This window comes from Rattus norvegicus, chromosome 14 (assembly GCF_036323735.1).
Source record: "Rattus norvegicus strain BN/NHsdMcwi chromosome 14, GRCr8, whole genome shotgun sequence".
NCBI lineage: Eukaryota > Metazoa > Chordata > Mammalia > Rodentia > Muridae > Rattus > Rattus norvegicus.
In genome coordinates, this window is record NC_086032.1 from 77202020 (window position 1) to 77223189 (window position 21170).

Below are 21170 nucleotides of genomic sequence, written 5' to 3' on the forward strand. Positions count from 1 at the left end.
AAGCACATATCCCTTCAACTTGCTGAAGCTTGCGGCAAGGACCCTCAGATTTTAGAAAGTGGTAGAAAAATAAGAATTAAGTGAAACACCTAAAGAAGATTGTTGGGAATACAAAACAGACAATGAGCTACCCATTTCCTGCTGGTCATCACCGGGGAACGGGGACCTTAAGTGACAGGGACTCTGACAAGCAGCCTTGGATTTTTTTTTTGTTACTGGCTGATTATAAAAGAATGCTAATGAAATGTTCTGAGGGGTTTTTTCCTTGTTAAAATTTCATTTCAAATAATTCCGTTCATCATCCTTTTTCTTTCTTTCTTTCTTTCTTTCTTTCTTCTTTTTGCCTTTTTCTTAAAACAAGGAACAAAAACAAATGTTTTCCAAAGCTTTAAACCAAGACCTCTGTGTGGGTTTCTCTTTTTCAGCCAACTATTCCAAGCCTTTTCCCAGTGGGGAATTCCCTCCCCCTCCCTGTTGGTTGTAGCTCTCAGCATCCTGCTGTTCCCCCTCTACTCTGCCCAAATGCCAGACGGAACCCACGGGTTAGCAGAGTCCTGGGTTCAAGATGGGCAACTCTTTTGCCACTAAAATGAATTTTTATTTTAACATAAAGTACACATCAGCACATTTTCACCATATGATAAGGAGTATAAACTACATTCTCATTGTCTTCCCTAGCTTTTTTTTTTAAAGGTTTGCAAAATTAATTTAGTTTTGTTAAAAGACATCATACATAGCATAAGGTCAAGTGGTCTGGAGACACTTACAAAGGAAAAGATCAACCCTATCCTCGCCCTTCCCACTCCCAGTGTTTCTTCAGATACAACCATTTCAGTGTGTGGGGATCCCCAGGATCCGGCATTATAAGAAGGTTTTGAGCTGCCCCATGATGGTGCTGGGGTCTCAGTAGGTGAGGAGAGACAAGTGGTTAGAGCAGGCAGTGGGAAGAAGCTGCTGAAGAGGCGTGGTCTAGCGACTGGAGTCAAATGTGGGTGACAGAAGCCACCAGAAACGAATGATCCCCACCTGCCTCAGAAGAGTTTCGTCAGCAGCTTGGCTCACTTTGGAAAGGCTGAGCCCCCTTGGAACTGGGCCCATTTATGAATGGAATGAGGGTATAACCGGTTACTCCAAGGTATGGTCGAGGAGACATGAGGGAGTAGAGCCAGAGGCATCTGAAAGAATCCAGTGCAGGGGAAGCAAGTAGTAGACTGAACCATGTTGTGAGAGGAGGGTGGGCAAGGAGAGTCAGAGATGAAGAAAGGAACAGAAGAGGAAAGAAGACCAAGAGGAGCAAGAGAGGCCCAGGCTGAAATGGCCCGGAGACAGGAGCGAGAAGTGGGGGAGGGGCAGTCCCCGAGCTGGAGAAGTTTAGGGTAAGGGGTGGGATGAGAAGAGCGGGTAGAAGCCAAGGAGACTGAGGCTACATATATATATATATATATATATATATATATATATATATATATATATATATATATATATATACACACATATATATATATTATAGGCTACACTACCTTTATATTTATAATAAACCTTAATCATCACTAAAACTGGGCAGATATCTACCGTCTATGCTATTAGACTCTACTGTCCTATCCACAACCCCGAGTTATTACTATGTTTCATCTGGGCTGCTCTTAACTCCAATTGGCCGGCCCTCAGGGGCATGCTTTCTTGACTCCTAACCCATGGCGTCTTTCTCTTCTCTTCACCTTCTTCTCTCTTTCCTTGTGGCCTCCTCCAACCACAAGCCCAGGAATACCAAGCCCCTCCTATCTCAATTCTGCCCAGCTATAGGATGTAGGCATCTTAATTCACCAATCAGAAATAACTTGAGGGCAAGGCCACATAGGGTCTATGTGCAGCCTCTCTCCTACCCAGATCTTGGGGGCCGCACTACAGTACGTAGCAACAGACCAAACCCCAACAGACCTGGATTTCTTCTGGAACTGTCATGCCTGCATTTATTTATTTAGCGCACATGTGAGTACGCACATCCCGGTGGCAGGAGTGTGGAGGTCGAAGACAATTTGTAGGAGTTGATTGGTTCTCTCCTTTCACACCTGGGATGTGATTCAGGGTCTGAAGACAGGAACTCAGGTTTAGTGGCAAACAACCTTGTCCGTTGGGCCATCTCGCTGGCCCCTAATTCTTTAACTTTAAACGACGACTATGTCTTCGGTGTTCTTTCTCATCCTTTGTGCTTCTGCTTTTGTTCCTTTATCGTCAGTATTTAAGCACTCTCTGCCTTGGGAAGAGCGCATGCGTGCTCCAGCTCTCTCCAATTCCCCCCTTGGCAGTCTGAAGGCAGGATAGGCCACCAGCAGTTCTACTGAAGTCATGGATAGAAATTCGGCCAGGGTTCTTCCTCTAATCGCCACGGTCTGGTCCGGAAATACGAGCTGAATGTGCTGTCAGTGTTTCTGTCAGTACGCAAAGGACATAGGCTTCATTAAGTTGGACTAAGAGACCTTGAATGGATTACTCAAGACTGTCTACCCAGTGAAACTCACCATGCTAGTTTTTCTACATAAAGAGTAAAAATAAATAAATAAATAAATAAATAAATAAAATAAAATAAAAATAAGACCTTAAAAAAAGTCCTGCCTTGCTCCCCGTGTGGCCCGACCCTTCTTAGAGCACTAGGACTCTTCTACAGGCAGAGTATCTTATACCTTAGAGGCCCTGCAACATGAAGCTTTCTTTACTGCTTGCTGTCTTTCCCCCATCTCTGAGTCTGTCTCTCGGTTTCAACTTCCTTTTTCATATGCTAAGACACAGGCGCACAAACAACAGGAGCTTCCTGGGCGCAGGGAGGGCTTGTGGACCGACCAGTTGCCTGCGCAGCTAATAAAACAGGGATCCACGTGCAAGCAACAGGGCAACCCAAATTATAATGAAGAGAACATCTGAATCCAAGCTGAAAGAGGGAGCTCTACGTCTAAACTGTTGCTCACAGTTTTTTGAGTACACAGCCCTTACCTTGAGATAGAATATTTCCCCTGGCAAGGCCTGCTGTGGCTAAATCCCAGAGTCCTAGCTTCCTAGGGTGGCTAGTAAAGAGTGTTACCGAAGAAATCAGGCCAACTTCAGTAAAGCAAAAGCAAAAGCAAAAATGTTTTTCTTCTTCTTTGCCTGGTGTCTAAGTTGGGTGGGAGAGGTAAAGTGCTTATTGTTAAAGTGGCAGAATATAGATGTAATCCTGTCATTTGGGAGGCAGAGAGAGGTAGGAGGCTCTAGTTTGAGGTCAGTCTGGGCCTCAGGAAAGAAAAGGGAAGAAAGAAGAAAGAAAGGAATGAATGAACGCATGCACACATGAAGGAGTGAATAAATGGATGGATGATGGATGGATGGATAGATGGATGGATGGATAGATGGATGGATGGATAGATGGATGGATGGATGACTGTTTTTTGGTGAGGACTGAGAAGACAAAGAGAAGGCAAAGGGAAAAACAGATTTGCACTTATCCAAACCTCAACTTGGCGCCACTCGGTCAAATGTGGGGTCAGAGGTCACCGTGGAGGTCTTGTCCTGTGATCTCTCAGGCCTGGTGAGAGCTCTATAGGGAGCCCATGTGCTGGTATTTTGGCAATTTGACCCAAACTAGAGTCACCTGGGAATAGGCAACCTTAGCTGAGGAATTTCCTCCACTAAATGGTCCACGGGCGTGTCTGAGAGGCAGGTTTTTTTTTTTTTTTTTTAATTAATTATCCCTATATGGGGTGCCCGACCCATTGTGGGTGTTTCCACCCCTGGGCAGGTGGTACTGGGGATATAAGACAGCAGGCTGAGCAAACCAGGAGAAGCAAGTCAATAAGCACTGTCCCTCCTTGGCCTCTGCTTCAGTTCCTGTCTCCAGGTTCCTGCCTTGACCTCCCTCATTGGCGGAATGTGATATGGGAGGGTAAGGTGAAATAAACCTGGTTTTCTTCAAGCCAATTTTTGTCATGGTGTTTATTACACTAACAGAACCAGCAAGGACCCTGAGCATGCGGTTGGTGAGTACAAAGTTTAAGTCTGTCTGTCTGTCTGCCTCCAGTCTTAGAGCAGAGGGGACTCCTGTTGTGGCAACAAAGTGACCTCAGCCACCAGGTACTCTCGAGATAGGAGCACAGTCTAGACACATCTGGTTTCTGTGACTGCAACCTCTGAGCTTCCCCGAAGTTTAGTTTCCTTCTCCCTGATGTGGAGCAGCCACCCGTATAACACGAGAAAACTTCCTAGTGCAAGTATAGATTAAAAACGACGCACCTGGGCTGGAGAGACGGCTCAGCGGTTAAGGGCGCTGGCTGCTCTTCCGGAGGTCCTGAGTTCAATTCCCAGCAACCACATGGTGGCTCACAACCATCTGTAATGAGATCCAATTCCCTCTTCTGGTGTGTCTGAAGGTAGATAAAAGATAAACAAACAAAAAAAGACACACCTTATGATATCAACGACACCTGAGGGCCATCTGTTTGTCCCGTCCCATCACCCAACTGTTGTGGACCACTGCTATTTTTTATGCTTGTCTTCATGGTCAAGGTGAGGGCTGCTTCCTCGCAGGTTTTTTTTTTTTTTTTTTTTTCATGGTAAATGCCCAGTTTTGCATAAGGCCTGACCCATAAGGGCTTAAATAAAATCTGGCTGGCTGTACTACTGCTGTTGTTGATATGAGACAGCAAGAGAGGACTTGGATTTTTGTTCTATAAATAGAACATTACTTAATCTCCATCTCCCTCTCCCCCTACTTCCCCGTGTGTGTGTGTGTGTGTGTGTGTGTGTGTGTGTGTGTGTGTGTGTGTGTGTGTGTGTGTTATGGAATGAGTGTGGGGCCAGAGAAGACTTTATGGAGTGCATTCTCCCCTTCCACTGTTTCATGGGTGCCAGGGATTGAAGTCAGGTCACTAGGCATGCATTGCAAGCGCTTTACCTGTCGATCCACCTTGCAGGATTTCCCTTTGTTTTTAGAGACAGAATCCCTCGCTGGGACCTGGAATTTGCCAATTCAGCTAACAGGCCAGCGAATCCCAGATACCCTCCTCTCTCTTCATCCCAACACTGAGCTTACAGGAAGCACAAGGGTGTACAGCCATGCCTGGCTATTTACTCGGGTGCTAGGGATTGAACTCAGGTCTTCATGCTTACGCAGCGAGCACTTTACCGACTGAGCCATCTGCACAAGCCCCACAGAGCAGATTTGTCTCAGTGTCCTGTGGGGATCTTTGCCTCTCTCTTTCTCTCAGCATTATCAGGCCCAGCTCTGTCCAAGGTCAGACTCTTTGGCACTGGGGTCCTCCGGAGCCCCACATCCCGAGGCAGGCTGAAGTCATCACTGCCGAGATTAGATGCAAGCTCTTGATCCACATGAAAGGATGTCGGGATGGGGCGGGGGGAGGCGGAGATACGTTTTGGCCGGAGCCCCCTTCGCCATTCTTGAGCTGTCTTAATAGACGGAGTTGAAGGAGTTTTCGTTTTCCTTTTTTTTTTTTTTTTTTTTTTTTTGCGTGCAGATTATCTGAGAACGGCTTGGCACTTGGGAATTTTCCATTGGCGTGAGCTGAGCGCACTGGCGCCAAGAAAGGAGAGAAGAAAATCAGACAACATGGGCCCCGGTTTTCCTGCCAGTCTCAATTTGGGAGACTTTTTCCATCCTTGGGGCCATTTGTGAGAAATTAAGCTCTGAGGCCTTCTAGGGAAAAATCTTTGGACTTTTGATTCCCCAGTGTGGAAATTTTGCACATTTGAATATTAAGTAGTGACTTGAGAAGGGTGTGGGAGGCGAGGCCAGAAACTCAGCATGTGCTTATTTTTTTCTTTTGTCATGGGAAGGCAGTGTGGTTTCTGCAGTCTGAAAAGGCTTTGTCAGAATGTGGCCTCACTATCTACTGAGTGGGGTAGGGAAACGGTGTCATCTGGGGCCTCAGTTTCCTGCCTCGGAAACAGTGATGCTATTGCGTTTACCGAGTTTCTCTGGGGAACGGAAGTGGGTTCCATGTGATTTACCTCTTCTTCCTCCTCGTCTTCTCCTTCCTCCTCATCTTCCTCCTTTTCCTCTTCCTCATCTTCCTCTCCTTTCTCCTTTTCCCTCTTCTCCTCCTCTTCCTCTCCTTTCTCCTTTTTCCTCTTCCTCCTCCTCTTCCTCTTCCTCTCCTTTCTCCTTTTTCCTCTTCCTCCTCCTCTTCCTCTTCCTCCTCTTCTTCACCTTCTTTCCCTCTTCCTCCTCCTTCCTCTTCCTTCTCTTCCTCTCCTTTCTCCTCTTCCTCCTCTTCTTCCTCCTCCTCTTCACCTTTTCTCCTCTTCCTCCTCCTCTTCCTTCTCTTCCTCTCCTTTCTCTTCTTCCTCCTCTTCTACCTCCTCCTCTTCACCTTCTTTCTCCTCTTCCTCCTCTCTCCTCTCCTCTCCTCTCCTCCCCTCCCCTCCCCTCCCCTTCTCTCTCTCTCTCTCTCTCTCTCTCTCTCTCTCTCTCTCTCAGCAGAAATGATGTGTTTTGTTGTTTTTTTGTTTTCCTTTAGGACTGTTTCCTGGTACTTGTCTAATCACCTCTTAAAGTGTTCCTGGTGTCAGGTAAATTAAGAAGGCTAAGCTCCCAGTAGGGCCCTGGGCTGTCAATACAGAACCAGCCTGTAGAGTGTTCACTATGGCAGTTGCCTCTGGTAGCGGGGACTCTGCGGCAGTGGATGCTAACGGTGGAACCTGGTAAGAGGCCCCTGTCACACTCCTTATTTTGTTGCCGTTTGAAATTCCTTGGGTCACTGAGATGGCACAGCACCCAAAGATGCTTGCTGCCAAGCCTGATGACCTGCGTCCCAACCTTGGGACCCACATGATAGAAGGAAAGAAAAGACTCCTGCAAATTGACCTCTGTTTTCCACATCCAACCCCCCCACCCCCACATTCACATACAAATGAATGAATAAATAAATAAATGTAATGAGACATTAAAGAATAAATTGATTGGCCTTCAGGGTCAAAAAGTGGCTAGAAACGTTGTCACATCTCACCCATGGTAGAGGGTATTAAAGGGCAGAAACTACGGAGAGTGAAAATGTGTAAGAGTTCAGAGCAGGCTGGCAACTTGCCCTTCCACAGACCTTTCTCATAGACATGCCAGGGAGGAAGAGGATCTGCAGAGAAGGAAGCCCCTTTGCTTTGGGAACACTTTTGCTTTAGCCCGCATTCACCTGGTGCGATCTCTGCCCCAATCACTGAATCTACCATCAGTGATTACCCGGCTGCCTGCTGGCATCCACGCCTGCTCTCTGGAGGCTCAGCCTTCAACCCACTGCCCTCAAGGGAAGCTTTGGGATCCTTCTGCTTCCTGTCCCAGGGATGGTTTGGAACCTCCTGTTTTTGGCTTCAGATGATTAAGGGAGCAACCTGGCAAGTCAACCTCTTCCAGACCCTAGAGTTAGGCCACAGTAGCAGCAGGCAGCAATGTAAGTCTTACAAAGTACAGAGAGGTGGGAACCCCATAGTGAACTTGAAAATGAAAGGTTTCTTTCAAGACAGCTCTGGCTAGGTGCATGGTAGGTATTTGGTATAACGCCTTGTTTGTGTTGCAGGCTCTGGGGTGGGCTCCAGAGTCATATTCTGGAACTTTCAATGTGGCCACATGGCATTGGAGGACTTGCATAAACACTCCCTTTATCTCTGTTTTTCAGGTTAAAATTCTTGCAGCTTTAGTTGAGAAACATCTCAGTGGAAAGTAGGAGTTTTCCATGGCTTTGTAGCAATATCACAGTATATCTGTATTATCAAAGCCAGGTGCCAACCAGAGTTCATACCTATAGTCCCAACCTAGGAGGCCGAGGCAAGGAAGAAGGCTGTGAGTTCAAAGTCAGCCTAGGCTACAGAGTGAGACCATGTCTCATAAAGACCCAACAGAATGAGATGAAACAAGCAACCAGATACCCACCACTCTGAATTAGCTGGGCTGGCCTCGGGTAATTACAAGTACATTTAGGAAAGAGAGGACGTGGGGACACAGTTAGAATAGAGAGGAAGTCATGGAAGTGGGGTTGAGGAGGCCAGGTTGCCTTCTTTGAGGAAGTGGCATGAACCAGGGACCATAGGCACACTCTAGGAGTTGCAGAGACAGTGGCATCCTCCCCTGGATATTCCTGACCGTGTCACTCCCGTCACAGTCCATCCTCAGACCGTCAAGGCTGATTTCAGAAGTCAGAAATCTCCACTGAACATAATGGCTACTGTTAGTTTGGAATAGGTAGCCTTTATTTATCATGAAAGGGTATTGGATTTTGTCAAAGGCCTTTTAGGTGGCAATTGAAGTGATTAATCGTGTGCTTTCTGTCCTCGAGTCTATTTATGTGTTGGGTTATGTCTATTGATTTACACATATTGAACCATTCCTGCCTCTGTGGAATGAAACCAATTTGATCATAGCGGATGATCTTTATGATGTATTTTTGATACAGTTTGCATCTTAGGCTTACTATTGCTGGGGTGAAACACCATGAGCACACTGAGCTCAGCTTCCAAGTTGAGGAGGAAGGGATTAATTTGACTTACACTTCCACACTGTAGTCTATCACTGAAGGAGTCAGGACAGGAACTCAAACAGGTTAGGTACCTGAAGGCGAGGGTGGATGCAGAAAGTATGGAGGTGTGCTACTTACTGGCCTGCTCATCAGGGCTTGTTCAGCTTGTTTTCTAAGAGAATGCAGGACTACCATCCCATAGGCTGGAACCTCCCCCAACAATCACTAATAAAGAAAACTCTACAGCTTCAACCTATGGAGGCACTCTCTCAACTGAGGTTTTCTCCTCTCAGGTGACTCTAGCTCGTGTCATGTTGATGTAAAACTAACCGGGGAAGTTTCCACATATTTAGTGGAGAATTTTTGCATCTGACCTCATCAGGGAGATGGGCTGATCATTCTCTCTTGTCCCCTCTCTCTGACCCTTTCTCTCTTTGTTGGGTTATTGTCTGAGTTTCGTGTGTAGCTATCTGGTTTCAATGACTTTGTAGAAAGTTAGAAGTGCTCCTTTCCCTCTATTCTGTGGACTAATTTGAACAGTGTTGGAATTAGTTCTTCAAAGGCAGCTAGAATTCTGTGCTGAATCTGTCTGACTCTGAGGAACACCATCATCCATTATCCAGTAAACAAAACCACTACTTATTTTTTTTGTAGATTCATTTATTTCATGTGTGTTTTGTTTTTTCCCTGAGATTATAATGCAATCACAACATTTCTCCCTTCCTCTTCCCTCCTCAAAACCTTCCTGTATAACCCTCTCACTGTTCTTCAGATTCATGGCCTCATATTTCCCTAACTGCTATTGTATACATATGTGGATATGTATATGTATATGCATATGCATATATTCCTAGATGTGACGTGCTTAGTCTGTATAATCCAAATTGTATATATGTTTTCAGGACTCACCATTTGGCACTGGATAATTAACTATGCTTGCACTTCTACGGGACAGGGCCACCTTTCCTGCACCCATCCTTCCTCAGGTGCCTGTAGTTCTAGGGCTGAGGCCTCCTGAGCTCTTTGCTCTCACGTTTTTAATGTCCTGTGGTGTCATCCAATGGAGACACAAAGATGATCTGTGTGACACAGAATAAAGACCTCTGTAATGTTGACATTTTGGAAAAAAAATACCATTTCCTCCCCTTGTAGTATTCAGCGGGGCTGAATTCTGATGGCGACACAAAGTGACAGGTGCCAGACATGTCGCAGGGCATTGAAATGGCAGAGAAGGACTTGGAAGCTTCCCCTGTTGCCTCAGCACATTCAGACCCCTTAGACTCAGGTTAGTACAACCGACTTCTGCCCTTTGAAGTTGCTGTACTGTATAGGGTTGCTTGGTAAAACAGCTTGGTAAAAACATCAGGATCCTCTGTGTCCTGTGTTTCTTTACTAGCCATTGCTGTGAGGTGCATCACTTGCAGCAAGAAGTAGGGATGAGGGCAAGGGTCACATGTACTCTGCTGAGTCTGGTTCCCAGACACAGAGCCTCTGCAGCATTCCGAGGGCCTAGTGCTGGTAAACAAATGCCAGGTGAGGTGCCCTTTCTCTCTGTTGTTGCAGCTGGGCAGAATCTGTGCAGTTTGGGGCTCTGTAGCCAGAGCTGGGATCAGTGGTGTGTGAGGCAGAAGAAAAGGAAGGGTCACACGGGAGATATCAGCCCTTTGTCTCTTTCCTCCTTCCCATCAAATTCCGATTTGTGCTACCAATGTCTCCCTCCACTTGGGGAAGCTCACTGGAGTATGGGTAATGTAACCACTGAAGTGGTGGGAGGTGCTAGACCAAAGGACCTCTGACTCTCAACCCCTGCTTCAGTTGGTGACTCCTTTTGTGTCTGGCTCTCTCCCTTCTGGGCATCAATAGTGTTCACCAGCAGCCACTCAGCCCCATAAATTATGTAGTTCTGTAGTTGCCGCTTCTCAGACACTTCTCCTCCTAGTCACTTTTTGGTAACTAAACTACCACAGACAGGGTAGCTCAGAGAGGAGGAATTTATGTTTGTATGGTGATGGGAGCTTGAAGTCTCGGATCAGCATGGAAGCCACTTTGCATCTTGGTAAAGGATCTGTCACTAAGCTGTCACTTTTCATACACTAATCCCACAGACTCCCCATCCTTATGACTTCATGAGTTTTCTTTCAAGTCTCTGCCTCCAAATGGAGCTCATTGGCAATGATGACTTCATCATATAAACAGGGAGATCAAGGGGGTACCTCCAACACATCCTACTTCCTCAGCATCAGAGGTGAATGCCCTTTCTACTCATCTGTTGTCTCTATGAAAATGGGACATTCTGGCAGCTGTGTACTACAGGTGACATGGTCCATGTCATCTGGCTGATAGGATCCATTCTAGATTTCCACTCTTAGGATAATATCCAGTATTATCTAAGGACTGCCTAAGATAAGAACCCAAGGTAGGATCCTTTGTAGAATATAAAAGGATAGGCTTCTATTGAGTTTGTTTTGCCCTGCACTTGGGTGTTTTCACCTGGGAAAATATTTGGTTTTGTTACCAGCTGACAGATGTCTGGCACTCCCAAGGGCCATGATGTATTCAGCACACAGTAGGCAAGTTTTCTAAGTTCTCAGCACGGAGTAGGGAAGGCAGTGCATCCAAGAAGCGGTCTCATGACTGCTTCATTCTGTGCACTCAGAATCATTACATGACATATTCATTCTCCAAACACACAAGTGACAGTATTGTCCACTCTACACGTGATAGAGAAATACAGGTGCTACTGTGATGGCCCATGAGTCAGGGTAGGAACCCTGGTTGCAGAATTCCTCCATAGTGGAAGCCACTCTCTGGACCTTGCCTTATAACTCCTTTTTGGTTATAGATTCCTCTCTTAGAATCTAAGCTTCCTCAGGGCAGGTACTGAGGTGTCTTGGTCACAGCTGTATCTGTTGGGTCCCAACCCACAGAAAGGATTTTTATAGTAGGTTTTTACTGAAGAAATGGATTAAACTTGGTACTCTCTACATTCTTAAGTTCCCTACTTTCTGTCTCCCTGTGGACTCTCTTTGGATGTATGACAGGTTCAGATGGGAGATGTCTCTCCCAGTAAGGCATGGTCTTCTTTGACCTCATAGCAGTGAGATTCTCAGCCCCTGTCAAGCATTGCACATTCTTATAACCTCCTAGAAACTGCCACTTAGTCTATGAGGGGCTTGTAGACACGTCATGATGGAGAAAAGGTCAGCTAGAAGTGAGAAGTGCAGTGTCATCATGAGTACTCCATCTCTGGGATGTCCCAGGATGTCCCAGATAAAAGCAGAGGAGGCCGACTTATCGGACAGGAGCACATATGCCTATACCAATCTCATCCAGGGTCTGTAGAGGTCAACAGTGTGGGATCGCATCTGCTGGTGGGCAGTGCTCTATATTCCCAGGAGAAGGGGACAGTAGTGAGACTTTGAGTGTGTGTGTCTAATACTGTCAACTTGGAGGGCTCTAGAATCACCCAGGAGATGTATCTCTGGGTGTGTCTGGTAGGGATTTTCTAGACCGGGTGCCTGGGCTAAGAAGAGCCACTCAAAATGTGGTGGCATCATTTCACAGAACAGGTTCTAGATAGACTGGGAAAAAGCCAGTGATCTGAGCTTCTGACTATGGGTGTAGTGTGAGCAGCCACTCCACAGTCTCGCCACCATGCCCTTTCCATCATCATGGACAGTCCTTGAGTGCTTCAGTCAGGCATTTTGTTATAGCAGCGAGAAAAATGAGAAATCCACCATCCACTGTAACTCTTGAGTGAGGGTGTTGGAGTGGTGTCTTTGGATGTAATACCATCTGCTCTAATCCTAGTGAGGGCATTGGGGCAATGCCTTTGGATGTAATACCACCAGATATAACCATAGTAGGGTGTTGGGGGCAATGCCTTTGGGTATAACACCACTAGCACTAGCTATAACCCTATCTAGTGAGGATGTTGGGCAGTGCCTTTGGACAGTAACTAGGTTGAAGGGAGCAGCCCTCAATGGAGGAGATAAGTGCTCTTATGAGAGGCCAGAGAGCCATCAACTCTTTCTACCAACTGAGTATGAAACTAGAAACCAGATTTCTACTGGTCAGAGCACGGCCCCTACTTCTACAGCCCCTGACCATACTAGCACCTTGATCTTACTCCTCTGTTCTCCAAGATCACCTAGAACTAAATACCAGTCTATGGAATGTTGAGACCAGCTGAGACCAAGGCAGACAGGGAGTCACGTTTACTTGAGCCTTACTGAGTGATACACCCAAAGCTGACATCTCCATCACCCTGTATTTACCATGCAACAGCCCACCCCAACTCTGCCCTCAGAAAATTTAACTCGATTTACTAATATTCAAATTCCAACTGGATTAAAGCAAGCTGAGATCTGGGGGGCAGAGGGACCAAGGCAAACAATTGAAGGCAGATGGGGTAAAACTGGCCTGTGAAGGGTAGGCAGTGAGATGAGGACATTTTGACAAGCTGGGCTCCTGCTTCTGTTCTCATCAAGAATGTGACTCCAGGGGTCTGCTAGGGAAACTGAGCCAATGTCTCAGAGCCTGTTATACGGATGATGGTGACAAAACTCTTTTTCCTACTTGTCCACTGAAGTGTGATGTTGGGAAGCAGAGAACGGTGTCCTCACAATGCCACCAAGAGACTGCGCTGGGCTGTTTCCTATAGCATCCTTGATCATAGGCAGGCGGTACTATACTAGAATGGACAGTCAGTAGCGATTCATTGTGGGACTTGGATGGGAAGGCATTTAGAGAGAGGGATGCTTCTGCCTATGCATGATTTTCTGCTCTATGGACTTCTGGAGGCTGTGGGTAGTCCCTGGAGCTCTACTTTATATCACCAAGATGCATCTATCTCTGTAGTGTCCTCTTGCTGCTCTGTATTAATCCTCATGGCGTCTCTTTGTCAGGAGAACCAGGGATGTGTGTGTGTGTGTGTGTGTGTGTGTGTGTGTGTGTGTGTGAGAGAGAGAGAGAGAGAGAGAGAGAGAGAGAGAGAGAGAGAGAGGCAGACAGACAGACATTCTGGTGTGTCTCCATAGATCCTGTGCAGAATGTGGTCTCAGTGCAGTAGAGATAGGGGGCAGGGTGGAGCTCTCAGAATCTGGCCACTGAGGCTCTGGCTCTCATGGGATTTAACCAGCCATCATGAGAATGGGTTGTTATGCAGTGAGGTACCACTCTCTATCATGGATTGAAGCAATACATTCAATACATTTTGATACAGTGTAATGCATTCTTTTTTTTTTTCCGGAGCTGGGGACCGAACCCAGGGCCTTGCGCTTACTAGGCAAGCACTCTACCACTGAGCTAAATCCCTAACCCCAGTGTAATGCATTCTGATACAACACAATACAACACAACAAAACACAATAAAACACAATACAATACAGTTCTCAGTAGAAGCCGGCCCTGTGATTTCGGACTTGACAGTCCCCAAAATGTGAGCCAAACAAACCTTTATTTCTTATAAACAACCAAGTCTCAGGTATTCTGTTACAGCAACAGAATTGGATTAAAGTAGTGGACTTCATCTGCCCAACTGGTAAGTAGTAAGCTTGGTTCTAAGGAGCGATGTTTGACTCTGAAATGCTTCCCTGGCATCACATGTTGTTTGCTTACTTCTCAGCTGGTGGTGCTACACTGGGAGGTTGTCAGGATTTTAGGGAGTGGGTTCTAGCTGATGGAAGTAGAGTCTCCTATCACATGATCCCACTGCCAGGAACTCTACCATGCTTGCCAGTGGTGGGTAGGAACTCTGAAACCAGGAACCAGAAGGACCATTTCTTCCCTTTACATTGTTTCTGTCAGGTGTTTTAGTCACAGTGACACAGGAGTAATTTACACACAAGCCCAGAGCCTTGATATGACCCTTCCCTGTCTCCCCTGTGTTGTTCCTCTGGAGGAGCAGCCTGGTGAGGTAAGAGCTGAAGGGCTTTACTCATCTTACAAGATGGCGGCCGAGCCTCCTCCTCTATTTATCCCTGCCAGTCCTGCAAACTCCTGAACAGCCTGTTCTACGGGCTGGAAGGCAACCAAGCTGAATTTCAATGTTTTCTAACCAGGCGTCACCTTCTCACCCCTGCCGTTGTTTGCAGCTCTCTACTTTTCCAGACCTGAGCCCCTGATTGACAGAGGGCGGCTGCCAAGCACATCTGGCACAGGGGAAGTCCAGAGCAGCCAGTCATCCAGGTGCTGGGAAGACCCAGCCAGGGGTCATCCACGGTCAGTGTACAGTCTTCTGATTGGCTCAAACCTGCTCCCCCCTTATCTCTGGAGCCTTCCTCCTGAGGACAGGCAACGAGGGGGAGGCTGAGGCCAAGGGACTGGGCCAAACATTTGGAAGCGCTTGCCTTGCAAAGACACAGCCAAGAAAGCAGATTCAAACATTTCTCCTGCCCACACAACTCAGGAAAGCTTAGTTTGGAATTCCCTGATTTTTATGCTTAATTAAGATAAAGGGGTCTCAGAGCGTGTGCAGAACAACTTTGGTTTGGGCAGCAGAGGCAGGACTCACCATGGCTCCCATAAATTGGTAGAAACAGGGGAGGCTCCAAGGTAAATGTCTTTCATACAGAGGCAGAACCGTCCTGAATGGAGTCTGTCCATGATCACCCAAATTAACCACACTGCAATTTGAGCGTGGGCTTCAGGAAAGCTAGCTCCTGCCTTGTCTACCTTATGGCTGCCTGTCAACATGATGAGGTCTCTCCACAGAGGACACAGGTCCAGTGCAGGAGGGCAGAGTCCAGGGCAGAGCTCAGAGACCTGCAGATCTTGGCCATTCCTGAGAACACTTTTGTTTTGCAAATCACAGTGATTTAAACTGGAAGCTCAAAACAAGCCAGTTTGGCTCAGTTGATAGGCTGTTTGCCTAGCATGCACAAGGCCCTATCAGATCCCCAGCCGGTAAAGTAGCACTGGGGGCACACAGCAATTCTGTAATCCCAAGAAGTGAGGTGCACAAGCTCATTCTCAGTCAAATAGCAGGTTCAAGGCCAGTCTGAGACATGTTGAGACCTCTTTAGAAAAGTAAAGAAAGTCCTTTTGCTGAGCTCCTTTGTCTGGATGGCATTACCCTATCTGTTGGCCTTCTGTCGTTAGAGAAGAAGAAACTGAGGCGCAGGAAATATTGTTTGTGCCCTTAGGGGAGGAGCCAGGGCTTGTCTCTAAATTATTCTCTCTCCCCAACTTTTCTAGTATGCTTTGGGGAGTTCCGTGGTTCTTGTGTCCTAGTGCCATCTCAAAGGGATGGGGCCTAAACTCACCCAGCTCCAGGCACATGGGGCAGTCATTACTTGTGGGTCTGACAAGACAGGAAGGCAGGAGGAGCCCAGCACAAGCCACTGAGGGCTCATGGGCTACCCTAGCATCAGCCAGCCTTGGATCATGCCCAGAGGAGTGTGACTGCAACCTGGTGACCAGAAGGCGCATCTTCCTCTAATTCTTTTCTTTCCCCATCCCCCAACACATGCCAACCTTCACAAAAGTCAGGGCAGGAGAGACCCTCAGAGAAACCTCCTATGAGCTAGTCCTAAGAGCTACGCCTGCTTTGAACCATATGGTGTTTTCTTAAAAACAAGTCTAGTCGCCAACATTTAAAAGTTGGAGCTGTCACACAAACATCTGCATCTCTGGCTTCTTTTGAGACTTGGAAGATTTGATATCAGCAGACCTGCATTCGGCTCAGCAGCAAGGCTGACGCTGAGCCAGCCCAGTCCACCCTTGCTTGAGCCTTGGAGTCTGTCATGTGATCTGAGAACAGATGGAGAAGCATGTCGGAGACTCCTACATAGCCACCTTGTCTGAGCCCACACTGTCATTCTGGACACCCTGTCTGTCAAGTCTCCAGGTCTCCAAGTGTGTAGTTGGCAGAGATGCTGGCCTTGGATTAACCTATCAAAATCTGTTCTGATATTTGGTTGTGACACTCCCTTTTGGTGTTACCCACCTCATGTCCACATCCTAGTGATCTGGGAGAAACCCTGCCAGGACTTAGGTGGTGGACACTCTGTCTGCCCCTTGCCTAAGAGGCTAGGCTCTGCCTCTTCAGGGCTAATATATTCAACCAAACCAAACCAAACCAAACCAAACCAAACCAAACCAAACCAAACTAACCAAGACAAAACAAAATCAAACCAAACCAAAAACAAAACAAAAAACAAACACCCCCTGAAAACAAAACAAAACAAAAAGCACAACCCAACCCAAACCAAACCACAAAAACAAAAACAAACAAACAATAAACAAACAAATCCACTGCCTTAGCTCCATTCTGGAATCTTCTTTCTGGGCAGACAGTTGTCCCAGACGGATCAGCCCCACCCCGAGGTTAAGATCCAGGACCTCTTTCTTGCATTCCTTGTCTAGGGATGTCTTCTCCCCTCTGAGGTACAGACCCTTGCCTTTTCTGATTCTGGGTTAGGGAGGGGCAGTGACTAGGATCTTTTACACATGTCCATAGCTGGGGTGCAGGAGAAAGGGATCTCTGCTGAGGTTACTGATCTGAGTCCCTGGAAAGCCAATTTATCAGGGCTCTGCTGTCATCACCTGCAGCATGGTCTCTTGCCTTGCTCATTGGCCCATTGGCAGACTTCTTTATAGAGTGTTCTTGTGGGGCAGAACCGAACCTGACAGTCAACACAGTATCATCTGGGTGAGACTATGCCGGACGTACAGTAGGCTCTTCAAACTATAGGTCAACACATTGCTTGTCTTCTGCTGACCCAGTGTCTGCCCCCCACATATCCTGTATTTCACCTGTCCCTGTGGGAGCTGCCACAACTTTTGACCTGTCACTCAGTCCAGCCCCCTTTCTCTTCTGCTCACCTACACTGAACCAAACTCAGTGCTCCGCCCTCAATGGTCACTGTCCCTTTCTGAGCTCCTTCATGCCTGGTTCAATCCATGCCTGCTGGGTTGAGTCAACATGGGTCTTTAAAACCCAGATTTATGAATGAAACATCAGACAGACAGACAGACAGACACACACACACAGAGAGAGGGAGAGAGAGAGAGAGAGAGAGAGAGAGAGAGAGAGAGAGAGAGAGAGAGATCTCAGGACTGTCAGGGGCAGTAGAACTCACACAGCATGGGAAAGCCAGGGAATATTCAGGGAGACACTGGAAGAGAAGGTTTTGCTTTTGGTTATTGTGCAGTGTGGAGGGCGGAATATCAGAGTCTTGAGCATGCTAGGCAAGGGTTTCATTACTAAGTCCCAGTCCCAGCCTGATGAGGGTTCTAAAAGATAAAACGAAGGGGTGTACGTAAGTTGTCTTGAAACAATTATCCTTGGCTGCAAGGTTCAGTAAGAAGGGTGGTGTCGGTCCATGCTGGACAGGCTGTTGTGCTGAATCTAGATGTCCTCTATGTTCTCTCTGAGGTACGGAGGGAGGCCTTCCTGTTGGGGTGTGGATCTGGCAGTCTCCTGTGATAGTTCCTGCTCTTTAGCACAGGAAAGAGAGGGAGGGAGAGGGAGAGGGAGAGGGAGAGGGAGAGGGAGAGGGAGAGGGAGAAGGAGAGAGGTCCTCATGGTCTCACCTGGTTTCACATTCTCAGAGTTTGACACAAGTGACTCCATTTTGGAACTATAGGCATCACCTCCCAGTTCTTCATTGGTTAGGGTCTACCCCTCTAAGCTGATCATTTTGGCATGGGAGAGACAGAAAAGCAAGTGGACATGTGAAAGATTCAGGCTGTGCTGACAGTGGGATCAGGCCTGGGGTTTACCCTGGGGAGACCATCCATTCCCTATATCCACTGAAAATGGGATCCTGGCTGGTTGTTGAGCGTTGGACTGTGTCTCCAGCTACACATGCCAAAAATGAAACATTGCCAGCACAAGTCCAAGAGGAGCATCTAGCGATGCAAGCCATCAGATACAGAAGAAGAGAGCAGAGACTACAGAAACACTGGGCAAACACACAACTCTAAGTCTCCACTCAGGCACTTGGTTCTGCTGGCCAGACCTCCTCTCTCATATTGGTGTCTGGAGTGCTGAAGGACGACTGTGGTCAGTTTGCTGAGAGCATCGGCTCTACCGTGGTCCAGAGGGTTGAGGTGTCAGCCATCTGAGAGATGCCACAAGAACATCTAAATGCAGAGAATTGGGTGAGGGTATTGGAAGGGGAGGGTCCAGGAGAAGAATGAAGAAGGGGTGAGGGACGGAAAGCATCTCTGCTTGGGATCTGGGTCTGAATCCAGATTACACATCTAGATCATATCCTCATGGCCTTGGTGGCATGTCTCTCCTGGCCCACTCCTGTGTTGTGTTACTGACCCTCCTCAAACGTCAATGGGCTCCTGTCCTGTTGTGGAGTTTAGCTCTCTGCTCCCACCTGGGTAGTAGAGTACAGGCTGTGGGCCTTGTCCCCAGTCCTCTGGTATAGCAAACTCTTCCTCCTGCACTTGGAACAAGATTGGCCTCCCAGCTGGGGATCCTGGGCTCTCACTCACTCATTCACTCACTCACCCACACTCTTCCCAGCAGGTTGTAGACCTGAGGGCCAGGTCTAGGTCAAATGGTGTCCTGGGGCATACACCTGCCAGCTCCTTTCTGGGCTGAGCAGGACTGAATGGAGGCTGGCGTCTGGATAGGGTTCTTTCCTGCCACTCACCCTGGTGCCATCTGACAGCTGTGCCTAGGGAAGGCAGAAGGGCCACAGTGTGAATGACATGTAGACATTCCCAGGCCAGAAGGCCACTGCGACGAGGCTGACGCATGCACGTGTGTGTGCCTGCATCTCTGCGTTACAGCCTCTTGTCAGGCCATTTCGGAGGGCCCTGGAGCCTACTTTACACCAGTCAGGTCCCCAGATTCTCAGAGCACATGACCTTGAGGCTCTCTAACTTTCTTGGGGGCTTTTCCTGAACTTAGTTGTTGGGAAACAATGTTGGGCTTTTAGACAAAGAAGGTGGAAAGGTTGGTGCTCAGAACAAAGCATCCCGGGCATGCACCTGGCCACAGCAGCTTCCCTGCAGCAGGGCAGCCAGGCTTCTGCAGAGCTGCTCCTACTGCAGGAGCCACAGGCAAATGGCCACTTTGGCTTCTGCATCCTGCTGACTCATTCATGTCTCCAGGCCCGTTCGAGTCATAGCGCTCTGGTTGCCCAGGTCCCCGGCCAGCCTCCCGGCACAGCTGGGTAACATTAAGAATTTGGCGCCCCTCAGTCCTGCCTCAGCTCCTTTGAGCCCTTCCTTCACCTCTGTCGCCCCCATCGTCAGATGCTGATGCAGCTCTGGGATCATGTGGGGATATTCTCTTTAGGCTAGATCAATACCGAATGCAGGGCAGGGCTGATGGTGAGGGACTCCTGTTGGTAGGCTTTGGGTTCCTGCTCAAATCCTACATGTACTCATGGCTCCTTCATGCCATGAATTTATACAAGTGTCCAGGGGACCCATATCCCAGTCCCTTGAGAGGGCTGAGTGGCCACATGGACAGAGAAGAGACAAAATAGCCCAGCTGTCCTACCTGCTGCCCCTTGTTTAGTGCCTCAGTGTCTCCTCTGTGTCTCTTTCTCCTTCCTTTGTCCACTCCTCTGCCACTCTGTTCGCACCAGCTATAGTCCGAGGCTTGTTCCTGCCACTTGACTCCTCATTCATTAAGCTTCTAACATTCTAGGTACACATGGAAACCTTTGATCATCCCAGGTTCTAGAACATTCCAGGTTCTAGATCCCTCAACGGGGATCATTTGCACAGCTGCCAAACGTGGCTCTGTGACTTATCTTACTCTGTTCTCTTGGCTATCTCCACCCCGTGTCCATTTTTGTCAACTTGAAATCTCAGCAGACACACCTTCTCAATGGACACACCTTCCATGATGGTCCACCTTACCGTCTTGTAACGGCCAACAGTTGCCTCTAGGGGAGCCATCGCACACACTGTTGGAGACATAAAGGAAGGCTGTAAAGGCCTACGGTCAATACAGAAAAATAAAACTTCCACCCACACAACACAGTCCTTCTCCTGACCTGCCAGGTCATTTAAGGACTCAGAAACTCTGAGAGACTCACATCAAGCCCTGCCCAGCCACCAGCAGAAAACCCCGGACATTGAAGAAACATGGATATGGCCTCTTGCTCTGACTGTCTTGGTGGAGGAAGAAGGACTGAGGACCATACAAGTTTCAGTTGATAAAACTGGAACCCTTTATGACATGTACGTGGTAGCAGGTGTGGGAGGGAGCAAGGATAAAGAGATGGCTAAGATACCCAAAATGCTTTTGAACCCTGCATCTGTCCAAGCTAGACAGATTTCACCCCACGAGAGCTAGCTGGTCCATAAGAGCCTTTGGAAGCCTCTGGGAGGATCACTTACCCACTCCCATTCCCTGTCCTTCCTGTGCTCTGTCTCTAACCTCGATCTCTTTCCTTGCACTGTCTTCCTGTGGACCCAGGTCCCTTCTAACTTCGAGGAGCTAGTGGCTCAAGTGGACTTAGCAAAGCGATGTTGGACTTCTGATTCCTACCGTGGGAAGTAAGGCAATGGTCCCTGCTACATCATTGTCACAGGGATGCTGGGCAGACAATAGAGGCAAAATGTGGGGAAGAATGTTTTCCCCTTTGACTGTAACATGACAAGCAGTGTGGGCACAGTGGCTGGGCATGGTGCCGAGCTGAACTGAGTGTTGGCTTCCAAACTCTGTTAGGGAACAACTGGGAGTCACTCCGCCTTCGGCCT

The 21170-nt window shown here is 47.8% G+C and overlaps 1 long non-coding RNA gene across 3 annotated transcripts; it reads right to left on the reverse strand.

Moving 5' to 3' along the window:
• Window positions 1–1943: 1943 nt before the first annotated feature.
• Window positions 1944–20193, reverse strand: LOC120096636 (uncharacterized). Of its 3 annotated transcripts, XR_010057573.1 has the most exons (3): window positions 19960–20112; window positions 4261–4391; window positions 1944–2429 (listed from the first exon to the last, which is right to left on the reverse strand). It is a non-coding gene; the product is annotated as an uncharacterized LOC120096636 (long non-coding RNA). The 3 variants fall into 3 exon arrangements; XR_010057574.1 differs by lacking the exon at window positions 4261–4391 and having other exon boundaries at window positions 19960–20193; XR_010057575.1 differs by lacking the exons at window positions 1944–2429; window positions 4261–4391 and adding an exon at window positions 18417–18578 and having other exon boundaries at window positions 19960–20193.
• Window positions 20194–21170: the final 977 nt, after the last annotated feature.